Here is a 12,554-nt window from a genome sequence, read left to right on the forward strand (position 1 = left end):
GCCTCATGGACCTTTCTGGATAAAAAAATCAATTTTCTAATGGATCCTTTATGCAGCCTATCCCATCCTCAGCTGGGAGTTCCAGTGACTGCAGAGCGGCCACAGGAGCATCAATCACCAGTAACTTAAGGAGTTCCATGGCTGCTGATAACATGTGGTACAACTTCTTTGTCACAGCAGGGAACTGCCTATTAATGGTGGGCTTATCCCACTCAGTTTTGATCACTTGCTGAAAATATTCTGGCAAGGGAACTGTTTTGATTTGGTGGTTTACTCTGGTTTACTCTGGGAAAGTAGGACTTAGTGCCTATGGGCCAAACGCGATGTTTGGACTCCTCCACAGTTTCAGCCTCAGTTTCAGCCTCATCATTAAGCTCAAGAGCAGAGAGGGCTTTGGAGAGAAGGGGCTGATAATCCTCCATGGCAAATAAACAAGGAATGTTTCCCTCAAACATGGTAATTTCCGTGTCAGAGTCACACTCTCCCTCCTCTCTGATACTGCCTTCACATGACACCGAGGCGCGATCCTGTATAGTATGAATGGAGGTCTGGGCATAATTACTTTTCATTGCTGCCTTAGTTAGCCAGGGACCTATGCCTTCGGCGTGGCTGCAGCAAGTCTCCCTCCCAGCGAAATGCCTTGGAGAGCTATCGGAGGGGGAGGGAGAACCAGGCGGTACGGGTTGTTTCTGGGCGGCAAGAGCCTGTGCGATCATTGCTGCCACTTGATCTAACGTTGCAGTCTGCCCTCCCGCTGGCTCGCCCGGGGAAAGAATTACCCGATACCGTCCTGGAGCCGGAATGAGAGCTGCAGGCTTGCGGTTCTCCCTCCATACCCCCGGATGTGGGGAGACCGCTAAAGACCGTTGCTGCGGCGCCAGAATCGCTCTTCAGGGGCCGCGGCTTTTTGGCACCCTTTTGGTACGCCCGCCATTTTGCCTCTTCTTTAAGGCTTTCTTGTGGAGAGGCCGATCGTCGGGCTGTGCAGTAGTCGCCTCTTGCCGCTCTGAAGGAACGCCGAGGCGGCCAACGGAGGGTGGATTGGATATTGTGGCCAAATGCGATCACAGAGTGCGATCGTGATCGGCCTCGGACAAATAGCTGTCTTCCTCCCGGCCGCTTAAGGCGGCCGGCCCTAGTGCATCAGGGCCTGCGTAACTGAAAATAGAGGCTCCAGAGGACAGAGAAGTATAGAGGGTTGTTTTTTTTGTAGTAAGAATAGGAAATAACGTAGTAGGAAATATAGAATAGAATGTAGATTCTGATCCTAAAGCTAGCCTAAAGGTACCGGAGAGCAGAGCTCTGCTGACTACGTGCTCTCCCCAGCAAGGCAGGAGAAAAAGTGGAACCCTGGGCTATCTACGCCCAGGAGACAGGAAATAGAAAAAATTAGTCCTGCCTCCCCTAGCAATGGGCGTGAATAACCCAAGCTGCAAGATGGCCTTCCCTCAGAGCAGGAATCTGATACTTAACTCCTGGCATTTAGCTGATTGCTAACTGCAGGACCCATGACTCATTCTGCTGCTTGGCAAGAACAACACTTACTTCTGCAACCTAGATAATAGTCCTCAAATATAATTTCTAGAGCCTATTTTAGTAAATGCCCAGCCTCATCCTCCTACTCCAATGCAGTTTATGTGACAGAAATGGAGGTGGGAATGATTTTTACCCAGAAGCTACAATTTAGGATACAGGAAATGCACTTCTTCCCTCTGTTCAGGTTTACTGAAGAAGAATAGTTGGTTTTTATACCCCAATTTTCTCTACCTTTAAGGAGTCTCAAACCGGCTTACAATCACCCTCCCTTCCTCTCCCCACAACATACATCTTGTGAGATAGGCTGGGCTGAGAAAGTCCTGAGAGAACTGTGACTAGCCCAAAGTGACCCAGCAGGCTTCATGTGTAGGAATGGGAAAACAAACCTGGTTGTCCAGATTAGAGTCCCCCGCTCTTAACCACTACACTATGCTGGCTCTGAGTTTGTACTCATTAAAAAAAGTATAGGGGTCCATCAATCTTGTTTCTTTGGATTCCTTGTAAACACAAACACAGTGCACATCTTCTCTGGCCTCTTGTAGTATAAAGTTTGAGGCTTGAGCAAGTTGATCATATTTCAACAGATCGAGTGACGTGTGTTACTGGAAGGTCACACAGCAAGCTTCCAATGCAGATTGGGGATTTGAACCTGCGTCTCCCAGATCCCAATCCGACATTCTAATCACTATGTAACATCATGCTAATGCTTCCTTTTATATATGCTACTTACCCTTTCAAGGAAGCATCTTCCTACCAACTGTGGATATTCTATGTGGTTTTCTAGTTGTCTTAAGAATGTTCTATAAGGAAAATTATTTTATTTGAAAGTACAATGAAACAGCCTAAAATTCCAATGACATACTGTAAGCCGTAAGAACACATCTCAGGAATCACTGTCGGGCTGTATTCAAACTTTCAACCCACATTAAGCCAGGATATGCACAAGCCCCACCTGTTACCAGGCTTGAGCATGGAATCAGGTGCGCTCCCTTCTCGCACAGAGAATCCTGGCCCTAACCCAACTCCAGTCAACCATGATGTACTAATGCACGCATGTGGGTTAACTGGAGCTAGCCCCCTTCCCCCCAAAAAAACCCAGGATCCTAAAAACAAATCTAGGCGTTGAGTCCTGGTTGGTGAGAAAAAGCTTATTCTACTTAGCCTGCACACATGGGTAACTGCACTAGTCTCCAACCAGGACCCTCCACATGAAAAGGGATGGGGGAACCACCCTGGCAATAATCTTGGTTTATGCACATCCCTTTTTAATACTGTCCTAACGTGGCCACTGAATGTAGCCTTGACGTTATCACTTTAGAGCAGTGATTCCCAAAGTGGGCAGTACCACCCCCTGGGGGGCAGTGGGATTACCTAGGGGGGCACTAAGCAGGGGGGTGCTAGAGGTGGGCCCCTTCAAATACGTTGTTCACTAATTTACAATTGATCGAGCTATGGCACCATGCTGGCAAATTTGGTGGAAACCAAACTTTTTCCAGACTTTGAAGACCTGGTACCACTGGATCAAGTTCATCAGTTTTGTTGAATAAATTTCAACTAATAAGTTTTAATTTGATTTTGAACAGGTGTGCAATTAATTGTTACTGTTTTGAAATTTTATTGTTATTGTCCTTCAGTGCGTCATGCAAACCCCTATTTTGAATCATGTTTTTTATAGGGTAGGGGGCGCTGGGGTTGAGTTTGTGGAACCAAGGGGGCGGTGGCCCAAAAAGTTTGGGAACCACTGCTTTAGAGGTTTCCATGATTTCTGAAAAGATACAACCAGAACGTAAGTACTCAAAGAGACAATTCAGGCATGAGCAATACACTAAAAACTCCTTTCTTAAATCTCAGCTCAGCGATGAACTTGTGGGGTTGAACTTGAGGCAAGCTACTTGGTCACAACTACAGCCTTTCGTGTAGAATATGGACACAACAACACTAGCCTAATGCCAAAATGACAATGAGAATAATAGAGTGATCCATAGGCCATTTTCTGCCTGTGGAAAGGGGAGTAATTGTTGTGATTCCCGTCTCATTGCAGGACCCCAGTTCACATCTCATGTTATTTCTGAGGGTTCCCTGTGTCCCAAGTGAAGCATTTCATAGAATTTGTGGGTTTGCAGCAGGAGAGGGGAAGCAAAAAAGTTCCATTCTCTTGGTGGAAGTGCCTTTCATCACCATAAAATGACCACTGGATTTCATATGGTACCACCAATGGAATTTTATAGAATAGTGTCGGTCCTTGCCATAAAGAGCTTTATGATCTAAATGCTGAGAGTGGGAAAACAAAGGCAGAAGAGGGAAAATATGGCAAAAATTTAAAACAGGCGAACAATTATTAACACAGCACCATCAGTGTCCCTGGTTCCCTATAGAAAAATCTATAGGATATTCTATATGCACCTAGAAAACAGAAGCTTCCCTTTGTTTTTATGCACTACTAAAAATAGAGTTAGAACATGTGATTATGGAGCACAAATCTTAGCCTATTGTGAAAGGAATAGATTTCCTCCAAATTTCCAAACACAACATCTTCCTTATTCTGCGGCCCTGGAGAAATGAGATGTGCCATTAAGGTGTGTTCTTGAAGGGTACGCTGCAGACATTCTTCACCTGTTCTTTTCTGCATCCCAACCTCAAGCTGATTCAAACATACATGTTTAACAGTTCATGTTAATTTGTCAACTGCCTCAGCCAAAACCAGTTTGAAGTAACCTTAGGTGACAGGAAGGTTCCACTTGTTGGGTACAATCTTTGATCATCATTTCACACCTGCGAGTCTTCACTGGATGTGGCAGTTATTGAGTGACAAAGCTCGATGTATCCATTAATCTGACTTGCATTTATGAACAAGTTTCAGTGGATAATGAGAATCCCACATGATTTCTACACTTGACACAAGCTAGGAATGGTTTTCCTAGGCACTCTTTTTGAAGATGGCTCCAGAAAAAATATTATTATTTTTTGTATGCAAAGAATTCTGTATGCAAAGTATTGGAAAGACACTGAGATACCAGAGCTAAGAGAATGGATTACAAAAATGTATGAATATGAGTCTATGGCAAAACTAAGCAAAAATGGCAACCTTTATTCAACAGATATGCCTTACTTTAGTAGAACTGTTTGAACATTTGTGTTCATGAGATAAGAGTAGACCATGATTAAAGAGAATACAGCATTTAGGTATTTGTAATTGTTTTTAAGACATAATCTGAATAGTGTCTATCAATTATGTAAGATTTTCAGCTTCATTAGCTATGATTTTCAACTCCATTAGCTAACTTCATTAGCTATCAATTATGTAAGATTTTCAACTTCATTAGCTATGAAATTTTAAGATTATCAGACAGGGTACCTCAATTTACTGGTAGCGTATTACCCTTTCTGGGATGTCAATGGTGACCTGCTTATATTGCTGGATAGGGTACTTTAATTTTCTAGTGAATTATTACTTTTTAAAAATATGTTAATGGTGACCTGCTCTAGGCACTGACCAAGTAATGTAGTAACGTTTTTGCCTTCCCTTTTTCCCTTCTGTATCCCATAAAATTCAATAAAAAATTTCAAAATAAATAAATAAATAAAATTTAATCCAAGAACATAAACTGCAGTTTATGTTTAGCTTCTTGGACTAAAAATATTTTGTGGAGCCATTTCAACACTTGGGACTGCAGTTCTAAGTGCTCTTGACAACCATCCCCAACAGGAGACTGTTTGCACGCTGAGCTAAAGTCCTGTGAACAACTCCAGGCAGTCAAAGTGTTCAAGTCTTAAACATAAAATAAATAAAATAAAAACCGAACAGGGAGAACAATTAGAAAAACCCCTTTGTGTAATACCAGTTATCAAGAGATTCAGGGAATCAGCTTCTCAGACAATAAAGCAAAAGTTTAACCAAACATTTAATTTCCTTTGGTGGTGAAATGGGGAGGGAAAGCATCTAAAGTGACCTGACAGCTAACAGACTGGGTTGCTTCAAAAAGGAAATAGCTGACAGTTATAATAAACAGGAAGTTAAATGAAAGGGGGGAAAAGCAAGCAGCGCTGCAAAGGCATTCAGCATATTTAACCTCAAACAAACGGAAAACTGCAAAAGGACTACCATGAGCAACTTCGCTACTAACTTCAGCAGCTATTTGGATTTGAAATAATTACTGCTCAATCAGAGCACAGATGCATAAAGTCAAGAGGGGAGAAAAAAAGCAGACAATTTGGCAGCAACGAAGCCAAAAAATCAGACTCAAATAAGAAATAATTGTGTTGAGTATTCCAGATATTATAAAGTCTTGTCTATTTTATTGCCTCACTGGGAGGAAAAACTACCATTAATGTGATAACATCTTGCTGAAGTTGTCAGGAGGACTTTCACCAACACTATGTGGCCTTTTCTTTGTCATCCACTCCTTCATGACCACAAAGCTAAAGCGCAGATACACACTCTGAGCAGAGCTGTCACTGTCTGATGGCAGAAGGTAGGAAATGAACACGGTATGTCACTGCAGATACATTATATGAATAGCCCAGGTCTACGCTAGCTCCTTCTGTCCTTGCAGACACAATTAATGATGCTGAGTTTGACCTATACAGTGCACAGGGAAATTCTTCAGGGCACCCTAATGGTATGATATCCTCCATCCCGACATGCTAAAAATTAATATTCTCAATACAAAGGAAATGACCGACTAGGGTGGGTGAAAAGGCAAGCCAACTGAAAGAGTCTTTGCTGTTTCACCCTCTATCTGCCTGCTATCCTCCATGTTTACTAAGCGATACAAATGTTCAAAGTTTTAGTATAGAATCAAAGTTAATTGTGGTTTTGAAAATACTGCTTCTTGGCAAAAGCCATTAATGCAATTCTATTTATTTAATTAACATCAATTGCAGGTAGGGTTGCCAACTGCCAGGTAGTAGCAGGAGATCTCCTGCTAATTCAACTGATCTCCAGCCGATAGAGATCAGATCACCTGGCAATTGAATATGGCATTGAAGTCCCTCCCCTCCCCAAACCCCGCCCTCTTCAGGCTCCGCCCCCAAAATCTCCCGCCGGTTGTGAAGAGGGACCTGGCAACCCTAACTGCAGGCCTTTCTCCCAACACACGTACCCAAGGATGGTAACAACAAATAAAATAGCAGCAGCCTTGGTATCCTTGACTGGGAAGAAAGGCGGGATATAAATGTTGTAAATAAATAAAAAAATGCCACTAGCCAATTAAAATAGTGTGTACAAAGTAAACAGACCCATAAGTCCTCGGACAGAATTCAGGTTTATTTTTTATTTATTAATATATTTGTACCCTGCCTCTCTCTTTACTCAAGGTGGCTTACAGATAATAATCAAAACACTACATATTAAACCCGGATAAACTCACAACTGCCTGCTGTTCATACCCCATCAAAGCCCTGGCAAACAAACATGGCTTGCAGAACCTGCTGATGGTCTTCAATGAGGAGACTTCTTCAGGAAGCCCATTCCACAAGTGAGAGAGAGTAAGGAATGTCCTGGGCGCTGGTCAATGGCAGGTAGGCCACTCTAAGTAAAGGAACAGCCAGAAGGTGGCAGCCTGAAGTCCATGGTTGGCACATAATATGGAAGGACAGAGATGGTCTTTCAGGTATGTGAGCCCAGGCCGTAAAGAGCTTTAAGCAGCTCCTTGAATTGAGCTGGGAAGCAAATGGCAGCAAGCATAGCTGTTTCAAAATGGGCACAATATATTTCCACCGGATAGCCCTTGACAACCGAGCTGCTGCATTTTGACCAGCTGTAATTCCCAGGCTGTCTTCAGGGATAGCCCAACATAGATCATGGTAATCCATCCATGAGGTTATAAGGGCACGGGATCAGCACCACCAGATCAACTGAGAAAGGAGAGAGTTGGCGAACTAGTTACACCTAACAGAAGGCACTTCAACTACTGCACCAACCTGCTTTTCGACCAGCAAGGCTGGGTCCAAGCGCTTAACCCACTCTGCAAAAGCCAACTCCAAATCCAGGAACAAGGATCCAATCCCTCAGAAACATCCGCCTTCCTGACCAGAATTATCTGTTAGGCTGGTGTGTGCTTTTTATTTCAGGGGAGGGGCCATGGCTCAGTGGTAGAGCATCGACCTGGCATGAAGATGGTCTCAGGTTCAATCCCTGGCATCTCCAGTTAAAGGGACTAGGCAGATAGGTGATGTGAAAGACCTCTACCTGAAACCTTGGAAAGCCGCTGTCGGTCTGAGTAGACAATACTGACTTTGATGGACCAAGGGTCTGATTCAGTATAAGGCAGCTTCATGTCTTCACAGTGTCTGTCCTTTCCCTTGATATGGAGAAAGCGGCTGTCAAGGGTAAATAAATCATGATGTCAGGAATACATTGAGGAAGGCAACCCTTGTAAGATCACGACTTGCCCTTGGAAGGCAACAGTTATCTCCTGGGTTCAACTGATAATGTGTGACGCAAGCGATTGCAGCTCTAGTAATGATGGGGGAGGACACTGTTGTTCGAATGGTGCGAGACGGTGACTGTGTGCCCGTAGCTAAAACTACTCTCCTAACCAAGGAATCTTGGTTAAACTCAGACATCTACTGATAGTAAGCCCAAGACAGGAGCTCTTCTAGGAGCCCCACCCCAAAGTCACCTGCGGTGGAACCGAAATATAAAGCCCTTTTGGTAGTGTCAGGGCTGATCTGTTTGCCAGGGTTTTTTTCCCATGTGGTCTTGACCAGTGACTCAGACAAACTGGAAAAGGGTGGTTATTACACCTCAATTTGCCGCTTCGCCCTTTTTCAAAGGGAACTCTCCTTCCTCCCTTACCTTGACATTAACGGCAGGAAGGGTAGGAAGCATGCTGCACCGCGCGGCTGGGATGGTTGCCAGAGGGGATAACCTTCCTGTCTACCTCATTGGACCTTTTTCTAAGGAACTTGCTATGATAGTCTTGAGATCCCATCCTTATGCTTTCCTGATCAGAAGTCCTTGAAGAGGGAGCTTGGGGGAGGACCCTGCATTCCCCTAATGACCGTGGAGGGGGGAGGCCAGTTGAGAAACTGCAACCCCTTCCCTAGGGCATTTATACAGTCTCCGTATTCTGCATGCAAGGCTGGAGCAGCGGAGGGGGTGATAGCACGTTACCATTTGATGAATACTCATCTGGAGCTGGGGGACAAATTATTTGCCGGGCCTTTCCTAGGTACCACGTTAGCACATTTCATGTGGCCACAGTCAGCTCGCCCCCACTCTCCTCTTCCGTTTTTGCAGAGAAAACGGCTGCAGGAGGTTTTGTCGCTCCTCCATGGCTAAGCCACAAATGGACCCGTCTAGGTCTCCCTTGGAGATTAATCCCTTTATGGTGCTGTTGATCCGCCATTTTGTTTTGGCAGGAAGGAAAATACTGAGAGGGAAAGAGAACCACAGAGGAGGACAAGGTTGAGAGGTGAGAGGGCGAAAGCCGGCTCAGAGATAGGACTGGGAATGAAAGTAAGAATTTTAAGAAAGAATAGAGTACGGTAGGTTTCCTAAATTAAGAAAAGAGCTATTTACAGCAGAGAGCTGCTGCTCTCCCTGTGCTAGACAGGAAACAAACTGGGAAGTGGGCGATTGCATCCCAGGAGACAGGAAGTTGAAATTTGATCCTGCCTCCCTGAGCGACCAGTGGGAATCACCTAATGTTACAAGATGTCCTCCTGAAGGTCTTCCTCCATTCTTGGAAAGGTATTCCAAAGAATGGGAGTTGCTATAAAGAGAATGAATGGCATTGCTGCCTCTGCTTGTTATATAAAAGGACAGAGAGCAGAGAATGATCAGAGGAATGGAACTCATGTAGGCAGTAACAATCCTTCAAGTGTGACTATCGCATATAATAAAGGGCCTTAAGGTTATAATTAGCACATTTAATTGGACCTAGAAGCAAATGGAAAGTTAATGCCAAGGTATGTCAGGGGTCCCCATTGTGGTGCCCATGGGCACCACGGCACCTGCCACCTTTTCTGATGCCTGCCAAGTGTTTTTAGGAAGTGGGTGGGGTTGGGTACAGCTCTTGCCCAGCAAGTCTTCTGATTGGCTGTGCAGATTTTTTTAAAAGTTTCGTAGGCAGCAGCTGCCAGCACAGCACAAGGATCTACATTGTGTTATTGAAGTTACGCTGTGGCAGTCAATTTGTGGCTGGCTCCATCTCCTGTGGCAGCCATTTTGTGGCAGCCATTTTGTTGCTGTGCCCACCGTGTCATGCCAGAATTCCAAATGTACCTGCAGGCTTTAAAAGGTTGGGGACCCCTGGTATAAGTATTGGCATAACAAGAGTCTTATACCTAACAGCTGCCAGGTTCCTGGTATTCTGCTCTAATAGTACTTTCCAAGCCATTTCCCAGGGCAGGCCAACACAAGCATTTTACTAAATGAGTACTCACTCAAGCCTTGTAATTACTGAAGCTTGGATCACTTTTGGCTACCATATTCATTTAAAAAAGGGGTAATCCAAAAGGACTCCTAAATTTTTAAGCAAGACTGCTGATAACAGGCTTAGCAGGAAAAGTGGCCCATCCCACTTCTATGCCTCACCATTATAACATCATTCTTTAGTACTCATTAACAGCTTATGCTCCCATGCAAATTACTGATCTTTTTTATGCTGATTCCATACTACTAGAACAGAAAAAATATTGGTATGGCATTTTCTTGGATCTCCAATATAGGTTTACCAACTAACTGGGCATGGAATGAAAAGACAGACCTAGCAATGTTGTTAATTGCTGCTGGCCCTCTTACAAATGAGAACTAACTATAAATCGTTTAAATAAGCTTTGATTGAACACAGTCATATTCCATTATATGACTAACATTTATTAGTATGGCCATCCACATCCCTTTCTTGACGTCTTCAAAACTAGACCGCCTTATTGACGTTAAATAACATTTGCAATCAAGTCAGGACCTAAACATTTGGCATTATGGGATTATCCTGACCCAGCACAGGAGACTGGCCCACAGAAGAAGGCTTCCACTTTGACACAGACTTACATCTGGTTGTGCATCTGTATTGGGATACTTACCCAGGATCCAATTAACCAACTGAATGCACATTTTGATGACAACGTCCTTCTTCAGGTACCCAATTAGTAAGGCAGACCAGTGTGGAGCATAAACGTTAAATAAATGTGTCCCTGAGTTGCAGAAGGCCCACTACACGGACATTAAGTCTTGCTGTTAATCAGCAAAATCATCTGGCTTCATTGAAAAAATGGTAAGGGAGTTCCATCCTTAAAAATCTCAAGGCACCTACTAGAGTACTTTATGGTGGAAAGTGCCATCAAGTCACAGTCAACTTAGGGAGACCCTGTAGGGGTTTCAAGGAAACCCCTACAGGGTCTCCCTCTGCCTCTGCGTAGCAACCCCGGACTTGCTTGGAAGTCTCCCATCTAAGTACTAACCAGACACAACCATTCTTAGATTTGGAGATGTGATGGAGCTAGATTGGTTTTTTGAAGTTTAATACAGAGTTAATTCTAAAAACATGGACGACGTTTATATAGTTGCAGCGTAGGTGCATAGTTTTCGCATATGAGTGTTGCCACATACTCAGATGATTATATGAAATGTACCCTGACACCCCTCTCTCAGACATGCATATCCACTCAGTCATGCGGACCAATAAAGGCATCCTTCAGCTGTCAGAAACTGAACTTAAGAAGGAGCAAATACAGAAAAACAAACATGAAAGAAGGAGCAACAAAAACAACATTAAGATATTGAGGCATCGCTGAAGCATAACTGTTTTCTTCTTCCAAGCTGAAAAACTGTAACTAAAATGAAACTTCCTTCTGAACTATATGAACTTCTGTTATTTCTTGATGGTCCCTGTTAGCTGAGTTGATTCTTTTTACAAACCAAATCTACGGCACAAGCGTTTCACAAGAAACTGTTCCTCATTCTGCATTTTTTTGGGGTGGGGGTAATAATTGAAAAGCTTTCAAACTGTTGTAATAATTATGTTGCGGGAGTGGGAAATCCCAGGCGATATAAACAAGAAACCCGAGCCAACAAGTTTCACCACACTAAGGAAATCACGGGCAAGAAGTTTCAGATTACTCTAGAAAATTAACCAAGGAAGCAAAGGGAAACCCAGGACCACTAGCAATCTGACCTTGAAGGAAACCATCTTCTTGGGATGGTCTCACTGCAAATTAAACAAATCGGGAAATAAACCAGAAAACTGAGCATTTAGAAAATATTCACAATTCACGTCCAAGTACAAAACCAAACGCAGGCATGCCTTTGCAGAGCACAATCATGATTACTGGCCTATATAACGGTGGGCAAATTCTCCTCAGTTTTCCTCAGTTTATACTTTTTCCTTGTAAGCACTCTTGTAATGCAGTCTTTTTGGGGCTCACGCAAATGAAGCTTGCAAAAACTCGAATCGCCAACCAAGATTTATTTCCTTTCCCCAAACTTGCCCAAAGACAGGGAAGAGGAGGTAGGTAGTCACTCTGTGTGCATCTATGTGGACACCTAGAAAAATGCTACAAAGGCAGCACCGCAGGCACAACACAGTTAAGCAGGACTCCAGAATTCATTCCATTAGGGTGTTAGGGGTGACGCCCAAGGTGAGCACATGCCAGCCCAGGCCCAATTTCAGTGGGGTCTTGGCTCACTTCACACTGGGATGAAAGATATCAAACGAGGGGGGGTCATATTCTGATACTATTACTATTCAAACTTTATCACTACCACCAAGTATCAGAACCCAATTACAAATACTCTTTCAAGAAGAAAAAAAGACACGTATAATAAGCGATTATTTAAAAAAGAAAAAGTAGAGGACCGTTTTTTTCAACTACTTTTACTTGCTGTTAAAAAGATTAAGGAAAAACACTCCTTACAATCTCATCTACCACACACAAAAAATTGAGTTTACTGAAGTAATGTTCATTCAGTTAAAAAAAAAACACCACAAAATAATGTGATGCACATCCCACAAGTATTTTCAGAAATGAAAGAGTTTTTCAGAAAACAACCTTGAGTTCCCAAGAACAAC

The 12,554-nt window shown here is 43.4% G+C and overlaps 1 protein-coding gene across 1 annotated transcript in view; it reads right to left on the reverse strand.

Annotated features, from left to right (window-relative positions):
• Positions 1–12,554, reverse strand: part of NCK2 (NCK adaptor protein 2) — a 64,999-nt gene that overhangs the window by 24,656 nt on the left and 27,789 nt on the right. The window lies entirely within an intron of this gene.

The sequence above is a fragment of the Euleptes europaea genome, chromosome 16 (assembly GCF_029931775.1).
Source record: "Euleptes europaea isolate rEulEur1 chromosome 16, rEulEur1.hap1, whole genome shotgun sequence".
Lineage (NCBI taxonomy): Eukaryota > Metazoa > Chordata > Lepidosauria > Squamata > Sphaerodactylidae > Euleptes > Euleptes europaea.